At 49.8% G+C, this 12,262-nt stretch overlaps 1 long non-coding RNA gene across 1 annotated transcript; it reads right to left on the bottom strand.

The window, feature by feature from the left end:
- Positions 1-6,899: 6,899 nt before the first annotated feature.
- On the bottom strand, positions 6,900-12,097 carry LOC139038685 (uncharacterized). The gene is made up of 2 exons (XR_011491750.1): positions 9,180-12,097; positions 6,900-9,082 (listed from the first exon to the last, which is right to left on the bottom strand). It is a non-coding gene; the product is annotated as an uncharacterized lncRNA (long non-coding RNA).
- Positions 12,098-12,262: the final 165 nt, after the last annotated feature.

Genomic DNA, 12,262 nt, shown 5'->3' with positions numbered 1-12,262 from the left:
TATTGAGGAATAGTTCGAGATGGATAAATCGTTTTGTCAAATTAAAGTGCATTTTTATTAACCTTGTGTGGGGCTCTGGTTCCCAGCATGCCATGCAGTGGGGGCAGATTAAACTGTCACAGGACACCCTCCCCCCAAGCCAGGCTTTTTTAAAATTCTTTGAACAATTCTCAGTACTTAACTCAGCGCTATTTGAGATTCTGCAATGTTGTCTTTGCCTTCTGAGCTGTTATATTTTGTATTACGTCTTTACCAAAAAACTGGAACCAGTCAAGATGTGTAGTGTCAGTAAAAATGGGAATTCTCAAAATTTCTGCGGAAAGAAAATGGATGTTTCATTTGTTTTTTTACACAAGGCTCCACCCTCTAAAATGTAGTCAGATAACTTGCGGCAACATAAAAACTCAAAAACCTGTCTTATCAAATTATCCTGGACTTTATTTCCGGTGCTTAAAAAACAAACAAAAAAATCCCGGCAAAGAGAAGGCAAATCCTTTCGTATTCACAGTTGGGCAAACTCAGAAGCAAACTGTGTCTAGTGATTTCTATTCCTCAGTATCTGTAAATGCTATTGATTGTGATGGTGAGGATAAATAAAATGCATCCATCTGATCCGTGGACTGACTTGTTTTAAACTTTTTATGAAACCGCAATGGAAGTCCTAAGCAAATCATATTTACGTACATATTAATAAGGTTCCCAAGATGGTCCTTATCTCCTTCCTCACTGTTCGCGAATCTCTAGGAGCTTTCAATTCCAAAAGACAAAAAAGGCATCTTAAGCTTCCTGGCATATCTTCTAGAATTACTTTATGTCATTTCTGAATATTACAGCAAATTTCTAGGACCCAATAGCTCTCAATGAAAGCTTTGCTAGATTTGGAGTTATGTTTTGTTTTGGTTTTTTTTGCATTGTCACCTTATTGCAGAGGCTGAACCACAAAACTTGCCTTCCAACAAGTGTTGGTTCGATTCTTTCCATCCACTAAATGTAGCAGCATTGCTTTTCTTAAAGCATGACATCATTCACACCTTCTTCATGTCTGCAGTAATACCTGGGCTTGATACAGTGGTAGATTTCTGACTCCGAAAGGATGGAAGCTCTTGGAAATCTGTGAGGCTTCCCTGCCTGCTGTTTTCATAGCTGCAGCCTATGAGGGGTTAAACCAAAGTCGCTGTTCCTGATTCATGTATTATTTTCCTTAAAAAAAATACTTACCCAGCTCTCCGTATATGAAAAAGACTTACACCCACATCGAATGTTCCTAGCTCTGTCCCTGTCATCAGAAATGATATTGAATGGCTCAGTACTAGGGGATCTGGAAGTATTTCTACAGCTTTCTCACCTCATTTGGAATTTTCTTGCCTTGCTAATTTTAATTCTTTAGTTGAGTCATCAATTCAAATTTGGTCGGGATTGGCATCACCCAGTTGGTCGTTTTGGTGGGAATACTGTTCACAAGGATGGTCAGACTTCACCAGATCCCACCCACCACGTCCAGAGATCAGCATGGCTGTGGTGAGTGTGTGAGTGTGTGTGTGTGTGTGTCTCTGTGTGTGTGTGTGTGTGTGTGTGTTGCACAGAAAGGATCTCTCCTCTGCTTTCTGTCTTGTCATCAACTCTCCAAATTGCATATCTGAAAATGCAAAACACACCGCCCCCCACCCCGCCGCCCAGACACCAGCTTGAAGTCAGTGGTTTAGTGACCATCAGTCTCCCCTCTTTAGAGCACAGACAAGGAAGAGAAAGAGAGTTAAAACAGTTCATTTGGGATTCAGAAGAGCATTTTCAGACCCAGCTCTTGCTGTCAGAGGCTGTCGTCACTGGAGCTACAGTGAAGTGTCTGCTGATAGGAAATGGGGAGGGGCGGCGAAGGAGGCAATAATGATCACCTTCTTAACAAGGGTTTTATGAGGCCGTGAGGATTAATTAGTTTGTATCCTTAAGCAGTTTGAGAAAGAGGAAGTTTCAGTAAATGCTAAGCTGGAGTTGTAGACGTGTCTGAGTCAGTTGTGAGCTCCCCCCCACCAATCTGAACGCAGGCTCTGAACACTCCTGTCTGCGCTGTGATGCTCTACAAAGGAAGTGGTGAAAAAGGGAAGTGAGGGGGAAGCACTCGCTTAGGCAGGAACAGAGGAGAGAGGCATGAGTCAGGCAAAGGCACCGCTAATGAGGATGCTGCAAGGGGGCGCTTACCAAAAAATAAAACTAAAAACCAGCCAACACCTCTCTTCGGCTCTGCCTTCCAGAGCTGAAAAAGACAGGGGGATCTGGGAGACCTCATCTGAGGTTTCGTAGTTTTAGAAAGAGCCATGTACACTTTCGAGTGAATTCAACAAAGGTAGCTTGTATCCTAGAAAACATTGAAGGGCCATTCCCTCCACCCACTAGAGGAGGGTGCAGGTTGCAAGCTGACAAATAAACAAGCCTCTGCAACTCAAAGTTTGAACTGCAGGCACATTAGTGGAGATGGAATAATATGTCTACAGAAGGTGGAAGTTGTCAAAGTTCTTCCATTGTGTGCATTCTTAAAACACTGCCTCTGCTTGAAGACACACAATTTACAAAGCTCGATTTACAAGGCAGACAATTCGCAACAACCAAAGGTAATTAATGCTGCCCAGGGAAAACAAGATGCTGGATTGCTGTGCATTCTGGTATTAGTTTAAATTGGGTCCTTTTAAAAAAAAAAAAAATGATTTCGGTGTAATTCTAAGCCTTTGGAATCATTGAAACAAGAATGGCTTTTAAAATATGGATGTGGCAGTAACGTTTCCCATTTGAACTTGCGACAAAGCCACTCTGCTTCTCCCGCTGCCCGTCTCTCTCTCTCCCTCCCTCCCACGTGTCCTGAAATGGAACTCTGCCCAGGAGCAAAGACACCGACCTCTGACCTGTCTCCGATGGTCTCCCATCTACACACGGCAGATTTATGGTCGATTTTTTGCCACATCTGAATTTGAACCTCCAGATTCCAACGCATAGATTCATCAGCTGCTAGGATTTAGCACAGGCATCTGCAGTTTCATTATTTGTATCTGCTTAACAGGAACAATTAGAGAACTGAGGAGTGAGGACGCCTGTTTGGGGACCGTTTCGGTATTGTACCCAGACCACACATTCCAGCTGGGTAGGAACACAGTAATGTAGAAAGCATTAGTGGATTTAACGCTCTGCGTCGTGTTCGGGGAATCGAATTGTCGTTGTTTCTGGCAAGAACTCATACTCCAACTGATATCTATCAAACACCTTAATTAGCTCCAGTGGCGCTAGTGGTAAAGAATCTGCCTGCTAATGCAGGAGATGGAAGAGACGTGGGTTCGATCCTTGCGTGGGGAAGATCCCCCTGAGGAGGAAATGGCAACCCACTCCAGTACTCTTGCCGTGGAATTCCAGAATCCCATGGACAGAGGAAGCTGGTGGGCTATGGTCCATAGGGTCAAAAAGAGTCGGACATGCCTGAAGCAACCTAGCACGCACACACCTAAAGGCCCCCAACCCAGAAGCAAGTCAGATAGCAGGAGGAGACAAAGGCAGGAGCTGTGGGGGGGGCCGGGGGGGGTACCGGGTCCTCCCTGACTTCCCCCAGGGTCCCGTGGCCTCAGTTTTAGGCCTGGGATGCACGGGCCGTGGTGCAAAGTCAGACCAGCCCTGGCTCTCCCCGCCACGGCCACAGGGGACAAGCCGGAGGGCGTTTGGACGGTTTGACGGGTGTCCGACACCATGGTGGGAGGAGGCCACAATGACACGCGCCGTTGCCGACGGTAACTGAAGTCTTTTCCTCAGCCAACCGTTCCACCTGGACTTCAGCACAAATTATTGTTTTCAATTACCACCTGTGTATTCCTTCCCATGCAACTTATTGATGTAAAATTACAGCTACACCGGTATAAATAAGTTATGCTACAGTTGTAAAATGGAAGAAATTTTGTTGTAGCAATTATGTTCAGCAAGATGACAAAATAAATTTCCAGAGCTGTGCCTGCAGTAACCTGGGGAATTTAAACCTCATAATTTCCATTCATTTCAGATAATTTGGAGTAATTTCTATATGTAATAACTTTGTAATGAAAAACACAGCGGTACTGAAGTGATTTCGCTCCATTTTTTTTCTCCTATGGTATACATGGCACAAAATAAATGATAAAAATAATATTTCCTTTTTATATGTGTGTGTGTTGAGTAATTCCTTCAGCAAAAAAAAGAATCATAAACTAATACCCAGACTAAATCTCTGTCCACAAAATGAAAAATAAATTGAGTTAAAGAGAGTGAAAAAGTATGAAAGGCTTTGGATGCTTTATTGTGACTTTATTGAATTGTCTTATTCCCAGGTTTCTTCCGATCTCTAAGGGTTACACTTCCCAAGTAAGGGGTGAATGCAGGCCAGCCCCCAGGTTCCCAGGAGAGGGCCACAGGGAGAGCCCCCGCCCCGGAAAGCTGGAATATCCAGGCCAGGTGGCGATGTCATTCCCGGAAACTGTTAGGAAACACGGTCTCGTCCTGAGACGAGCTAAGCTGTTCTGAGTTGCTGCTTCCTATCAGGTCTAATAGCAACTTTCTCTGCAACTGAAGACAACTTATTAGGCTAAGCAGTGGTCACAAGAGGGCCTCCTTTAATTAAAGACGTGGCCAGAAGGCACCGCTTCCCTGGTTGTCCCTGGTGCCCTGCCCGACCTCTGACGGTGACACTCACCAAAAATGCAGACAGCCCCCAAACGCCCAGCGTGATCCCCCGGAAGCTCCCACTGCGTCGTTAGAGGTGACAGGGATTACAAAAGCTGCAATACTCCCAGCGCCGTGCAATTAGCCTGCAGCGCCCATCAAGGCTTTCCTCCACACGAAAAATGGAGGCTGGTTCTGGATGAGTCACCGGCCCCCTAAACGCTGCCTGCCAGGAGAGAAGGCCAGACTCTTGTCGGTGCCCAGGAGAGCTGTTTGCCACCCTCCAACTCGAGTTTCTCCCTCCGTCCTGCACGATCCTACCGCTGTGTGCAGCTGGGGGCGCAGACCTGGGGTCTCGGGTTGCGTACCAGGCGCCCACTGGCCAGCTGGTCCGGAGAGAGAGGAGAGGACCTTCCTTCTCAGTTCAGTGACCTCCCTGGTCTGATGGGGCTCCAGAGCACCTGTGGGCTGACTGCCTGAGCAGAGGTGAGCACAGGCCTGGTTGCTAGCACCCAGCAGTCAGCCCACAGCATCGCTGTGACCCACACATCAACATCACACATGGATGGGGTGGATGGGGGGTTTGCACGCGCCAAGCACGTACGGGGCACCAAGACGGTTCCTCGTCCAGACAGACCTGAATTTGCCCTCCACCCCTGCTCCAAGGACTATGTGGTGAAGCAGACACAAGATAGGACCACAGGGGCCGCGTCACAGACCACCGAAGTTTCTCATGGCCCTGCCTCCCCAGTGCCGTGGGAGTAATCCAGGGGAGGGGGCGGGGATCCTAAACACCAAGTACAGAGTTCTTCCCAGACCCTCAAGGCCTGCTAGGTCAGAAACTCAAGAAGTTTATCTTATCTGATCCTGGGAAGAGAAGGACCTTCATCCCCAGGAAGTCAAGGCCAGTCTCGAAGAGGCAGAACAAGAATCACTGCCGGGTTGGTGTCTGGTACAAACATGCCACCAGCCTCCGACCAGATTGGATTCCCAGCCACCCTGCAAGGTGGCCCCTGGAGGCCCTGCTGGGTATGGAATTAAGTCAGCAAAGGAAAGTGAGTGCAGGGAGGACCAGGACCCAGGGAAAAAGAGGAGATATAAAGAGAACCAAAGATGAGGTTAATAGAGGAATCCCCCCCACACACACCCTGGGGAAACAGCAAAATTCAGAAAACATGACCACGGCTCTGAAACCAAATCATCTAGAAATGGGATGAAGGAGCAAAAATAAAGAAGGTCTGGAGATACCGTGTATCATAAAGGACTCAGCAGAGGAAAGGGGCTTGATGCGCAGGACAAGAGAACAGGGGTGGACGGGGGGTCTGCTGGTTAAAGTTTAGATCAGACAAATCACTAATCCTGGCACAGATTGTTACAGAGTGCAGAGCCCGGTCCCTTCCCTGGGTTTGTCCTTCCAGCAACTTTGCGAGATGCACAGGCTTCTTGATCCACACCTCCAAGAGGCAGAGGGGTCAGGTCCCCACTGCCCCTGCTGTTTGCTGGGAGACCTCAAGCAAGCTGCTTCCCTTCCCAGCGTCCCAGGTCCTCCTATCCCAGTCCTCCAAGACTCTCAGCCAGGATTACATCAGATAATCTGTCTGAAAGCCTGGAGCATGGGACCAGGCCCATAGTAGAAATGTAGCACATTAGAGATATTATTATCACGGAGCCTTAGGCTGATGTCAAGAGGAAATTCACATCCAACCCAACCTGTGGTATACACTTGAGTATTTTGTTTCAGGAGTGAAAAGAGTAATTTTCCCTAGACTTCATTCATGAACATATTTATGTTGGTGAAGCACCTGCTATGTGCTGGAGACCTTGTCTTTATCAGCACGCAGGCTATAGCAAATCACTGGGCTCTGAGTTCCTCAAAGCGGACAGCAGGGTCTGCCTTCTCTCCTTGGACAGTGACGGACACATAGTGGGTTTGAATGAACGAGGCAGCAAGACCTCAACATAAGACCTAAATACACCTGCATGGTGGCCTTGAAAAAGCCAAGCGCACAAAACTACGACTGAGAAATTTGCAGGCATCATCTCGGAGATGGGGGCTCACCGTTCATTTCCTTCTGTTAATCTCCAAATTCCCCATAGCCGACATTTACATTTTTATAATCAGCCACAAGAAATTAAAAATTTAAAGTTGAGGCTCCTATATACTTTGTGTTAGGGAGCAGAAGGTGAGGAAAACTGACCACCTATGAAAAACAGACTGGAAAGAGAGACAGAAATGATAACAACAATTGTATTAGGATGATGGGATTAGCAGGGCTTTAAAAAGGGCTTCCTAGTAGCTCAGATGGAGAAGGAAATGGCAACCCACTCCAGTACTCTTGTCTAGAAAATCCCACAGACAGAGGAGCCTGATAGGCTACAGTCCATGGGGTCACAAAGATTTGGACACTACTGAGTGACCAGCAGCGCTTTTATAAGGACTTATTATTTCAAACCTTCTAAAATGTCATAGAAGATCTACCTTACATTTTTCTTAAAAGAAATCAGGGGAGCAGTGACTGGACTCTGAAGAGCTCTGTGGTGTGGGGGGCAGGGATGCACCTGGCTTTGAGATGCAGTGAACACTGTCCTGGCAGGGTACCATCCAAGGAGCAGGGGCCACTGAGGGAAGAGGTTTGGTGGGACCCTTTTTTAAAAGCTGCCTTTCCCCGCTTCTTTCCCTTCTGTTTGGGGGCCTCCGTTGCCTGGTGCTGCATGCCGGATTCTCTGAAGTCCAAAGGGGCAGGTGTTGAAAGCACTTCTCCCCACCTGCCAGGGATGCTAAGAAGCTGGGGTTGTCCCCTTCCCATCGGCGTTCGCTGCCTGGCTGGGCTCTGCGCAGGGTCGGTGCTAAGTTGGGGGGTACTCTTAGACACACACAATAAAGAATGTCCTCTCGAAGCCTCCCCCTCCTTCCCACCTTCTGTCATCCGGGGAGATAATTCATTTATGCAGCTTTCACAGAAGACTGACATTTTCGACTTTTTTAGCAGAATAAATTTATAAGGTAAATTAGGGGGTGGGAGCCCTAGTGTCCTAGGCAGATTCAAACTGGTAATTACAGAGGGCCTAATTATGTATTCACTGCAGATCTTTCTGGAACAAGGAAGGCTACGGGCTGGCTCTTGTTCCTCCTGCAGAGGACAGTCTCCCCTGGAAACTTCACAACCAGAGTTTGAGACGCTTTTGCTTCCAGCCCCGAGCCATCATGCGGAAGAGCTTCTGTCAGCAGTACCCACGCCCTGGTATTTGCAGAGAAAACCCGGATCCTAGTCAGGCCGCCCAGATTCTCCCCAGAGATTGTGAGGTCAAGTATTCTTCAGATCAGGGTAAGGGGGCCTGACTTGGATAAAATAAAATATTTTTAAACCACAGTTTTTAAAAAACCCTGCTCTGCCACATCTTCCCGCAATTCCACTTCGAATTAGAGACCTACATCTACAGCCTGTGGTATCAAAACTACCATCCCAGCCATCTTCCCTGCTTGGCTGGGAGCTCCCTGGGAGTCGAAACTGTATCTTTTACTTCTCCATCTCATCAAAACTCGGCTTGGGGTCTGGTCTCTCTATAGTCACTTAATGAATAGAAAGGCCTAGGAAAGGACGCCAGTGGTTCTCGGAAGGGAAGGACCCTGGGCCTCAAAGTGGTGAACTGGGTGAAGGCCAGCCTTTCTCAGGCATCCGAGCACATGCGATGTTTGGATGTATCTGAGCATCTTAGTTGCAGAGCCCCCTTGTCTAGAGCCAGCTGCCCCTCATTTTCCAGAGCCCTCTCTGCTCCCCTGGTGTCTGATCAATCACTTGGTAAATATGGGCTGTGCCCTGTTATGGATTGAATTGTGTCCCCCCCACCCCAAATACGTTGAAATCCTAATACCTGTACCTGGCTATGTAGCCTTATTTGGGAAGAGTCTTTATAGATATCACTTGTTAAGGCAAACTTACGCTGGATTAGGGTGAACCCTTAATCCAATATGACTTGAGTCCTTATAAGAAAAGGAGAAGATGCACAGAGAGAAACAAAGAGAAGGCAGGATGTCCATGGAGACAAAGATCAGTCCAGCAGCCATCTGAAATGAGAGCGGCAAGGAAGCATCGTCCTCCAGACCTTCAGCAGAGGTATGGCCCTGCTGACACCTTGATTTCAGACTTCTGCCCCCCCGCAGAACGGTGAGACAGTAAACATCTGCTGTTGTAAGTCCCCCAGGCTATGATACTTTTGTCACGGTGGCCCTCGGAAGCTGGTACACGCTCCCGTCATGTGCCAAGCCGGGATCGAGGCACAGAGAAGAAGGCAGAAGCTGAGATGCTGGATGCTGGGTTCCTCCTTCCATCCTGGACCTCCAAGTGGGCACCTCTGCTGGCCTCTTGTTCCTGCTTGGCACTTGCACGAACTTCAGACTCCTATTATAAAGGCAGAACTTGGGGAAGAGCAGAAAGTCAGTGGGGGAAATTCTAAGGGTACGGAAGGGCCTTCCCATCAACCCTCAGATCACACCTCCCCCCAGGTAAACTCACACCCAGCATCTCCACAAGGCTGACTCTCAAACATGAGCCTGTGCCTCTGAAATCCTCCAGCCGCTTGAGGTGTTAGCTTGGCGTGTGGTCAGGTTTCATTTTCATTTTGGGGTTCAATAAACAAAGAATTTTAAAAAGTCAGAGACAACAGAGAATTAACCACTTTGCAGTGTAGCCGACGACCACTCAGCACTAGGGATATGGGGTTGGATAGGAGTTGGGTCTCTGGAGTTTTACTGAAAAGTATTTGGGGTGAAATAGAAGACCCACTGCCCTCGCCTCCCCCACCACCCCTCACACTAGTGAATCATCCAAGCCAACAAAACCAGCCCAGCTCCTACACGTGCCAGATGGGAAAGAAAATTCTTTTCTTCACCCCCTCCCCTCCACCCCACCTCCCATGGACCCCTCTTAAGAAGGCTGAAGCCTGGGCAGAACTGACTCCGGATGGCTCTGTCACCTTCCAGCCTGCATGTGCAGCTGAAGGGGAGCTGATTGGAGGGTTCACACTTCTGAGAAGTGCTGGGTCCACGCCCAGACACAGGCGTCTGCAGCTTTGACCAAACGCAGGCATGAATGACGTGGATGTAAGAGGACTGCCTTCCTGTTAGGCTGCGAAGGAGAGGAAACACGGGGATGGGCTTCCAGATGAGAACAGACACAGTCTGGGCCCCACTACGCGCCAAGCATGGGCTGCACTGTCGACATCTACCCTTCCAACGTCCCTCCCCACCAGTTGGATATCAGTTAGTTTCCCGGAGGGGAAACCAAGTTCCACAGGCAGCCCAGTGCTTCCAGGCAGGAGCTTCAGAGTTAGAACTCCCAGTCCGGCGATGTGGGTACCATTCATTTCTACATCCTCACATTAGTCAGCCTCAGACAGGCTGTGCTGCAGAAACAAAATAACCTAATGGTAAGAGTTTGACACAAGAAAGGCAGATTCCCTGATGTTCTATACCTTGCACGTTAGCGGCCCTCCTGCCTCTCCAAGCCACTCCTGGTGGCCTCCAGGAGAAGAGTGATATCAAAAAGTCCCCTTGGCTCTTAAGTGCCACAACCGGGAAGACACACTTGTCACTTTTACTCACAGCCCATTGGTCAGAGCTAGTCATGTGACCCAACATAACCTCAAAGGGGGCTGGGAAACGTGAACCAGCATCTGGAATGCTGGAGGGCTGTGCCTGTCAGTCACCATAGCCAGAAACAGCATGAGCTTGAACAGAAGGGCAAATGGACCTTAACTGGAAATACCTCCACCAGTCAATTTGGGGAACAGAAGTATGGCTCCATGAGAATAATAACATGCCTGATTTGTTACATAACTGTACTTAGGATTCTTGTTCTGAGCTCTTCCCCCTGCCCCATCCTCTGATATTTACTGATGGCGCTGTTTTCTTTTTATCCATCTCTCACTGAGCTTGCCCCATCACGCTGAAGACGTGAGGGCCTTCAGAGTAACACAGAGACCTCATCACTGTGCAGCTTCCCACTGGGAGCAAACAAACCTACAGGATGTAGAGGGGAGTAGTCAGCTCCTCAGAAAAAGAGGCTCACGAGACAGAGCCCCTCTGCTCCAGAAATGTGTTCACCTGAGGTGCTTGTCAGAAGAGACTTTCAAACTCTGGGAGCTGCGACATAACTGTGTTGTTGTCGTTGTTCAGTCTGTAAGTCACGAAGACTCTGCAACCCCATGGACAGCAGCACGCCAGGCTCCTGTGTCCTGCAGTATCTCCCAGAGTTTGTTCAGATTCACGTCCACTGAGTTGGTGATGTTATCTAACCACCTCGTCCTCTGCCACCCCCTTCTCCTCCTGCCTTCAATCTTTCCCAGCACCAGGGTCTTTTCCAATGAGTCAGTTCTTCGTATCAAGTGGCCAAAGGATTGGAGTTTCAGCTTCAGCATCAGTCCTTCCGATGAATATTCAGGGTAGGTGTGTAGGTTGATGTAAAACACCCAGGCTTCACTTCAAAACCCTCAAAATAGTGTTTGATGGACGGATTTAGATCAGAGAACTTTTCAACTGGGAGGAGCCAAGAGATGATGCGGTCCACCTACCTCAGAGGGAATCTGAGGCTGGGGAGGGGCTCACCCCCAGAGGGAGACCCCGAGCCCTGGGGGGTGCCCCCTGCCCCTGGCTCCCAGGTTGTGGCCGCAGCCCCAGAGGCCCCAAGTCCCCTTCCCACCTGTCAGTCAACACATGAGAAATGATCAGTTAAGAAGCCACAGAACTTTGTCTCCCATAAGCCTGACAACGGCTTAGAAAAGCTCACAAACCTCAGCCACCTCGGATGACAATGGGTGACAGGAAAACGGCGGGCGTGATGGGAACCTTCCATGTCAGGGGAAGGAAGGGGCAGCTCCACACAGGGCCTCCCTCCCCGCGCGTCATCTGCTCCTCGTCTCCCCGCATCCGCCCCTGGGTGCCACTCATGCCCTGCTCGAGGTCAGACCGGCAGCCCTCACCTGAGCAAGGTGTGGCCTTCAGAGAGGCCACCAGGTCCTGAAGAAGCAAGAACCGACTCAGGAGGGAGAAGGGCGTGGGGTGGGGGTGGGGCGCCGTCCAGGCCACGGCCCGCACTGAGCCCTGCTGAGATCCCGGTCGGGGCAGGGGTCTCGCCTTGGCAGGCAGGCCACCCAGAGGCGAGCCTCACCACTCTGCCACGTCCCTGTGGGTCAGGAGGCCCAGCATCCCTCCAAGAGGAAAACGGAACCCCCGGCCTGCCCCGGACTCGCCATCCTGACGGGTCGGAATGGACACCCGAGAGCTGAAGGAATCCCGGGATGAGTGGCTGAGCCCCAGGTGGTGACAGATGGGGAAACTGAGGCCCACTGAAGCCGCATCCCCAGCCGGGCCACCCCCTCCCTGCAAACCAAGCACCCCTTCCCTCTCCCTGGGCGGAGGCAGGGGGCTCCGGCCCTGCGCCTGCCGCAGCTAACAGGCTGCACCCCGGAAGCCCGTCCCCCTCACCGCCCCCTCCTCAGGGTCTGGCTCCATCCTCCTGCCTCCAGACCGCTTAGCCCTGCTCCGGGGGCTGCCACCCCCACCCCGTCCCAAGCTTCAAGAATTTTCCCTCGGCCCTGA

This window comes from Odocoileus virginianus, chromosome 16 (assembly GCF_023699985.2).
Source record: "Odocoileus virginianus isolate 20LAN1187 ecotype Illinois chromosome 16, Ovbor_1.2, whole genome shotgun sequence".
NCBI lineage: Eukaryota > Metazoa > Chordata > Mammalia > Artiodactyla > Cervidae > Odocoileus > Odocoileus virginianus.
This window is presented reverse-complemented; position numbering and strand designations above follow the sequence as displayed.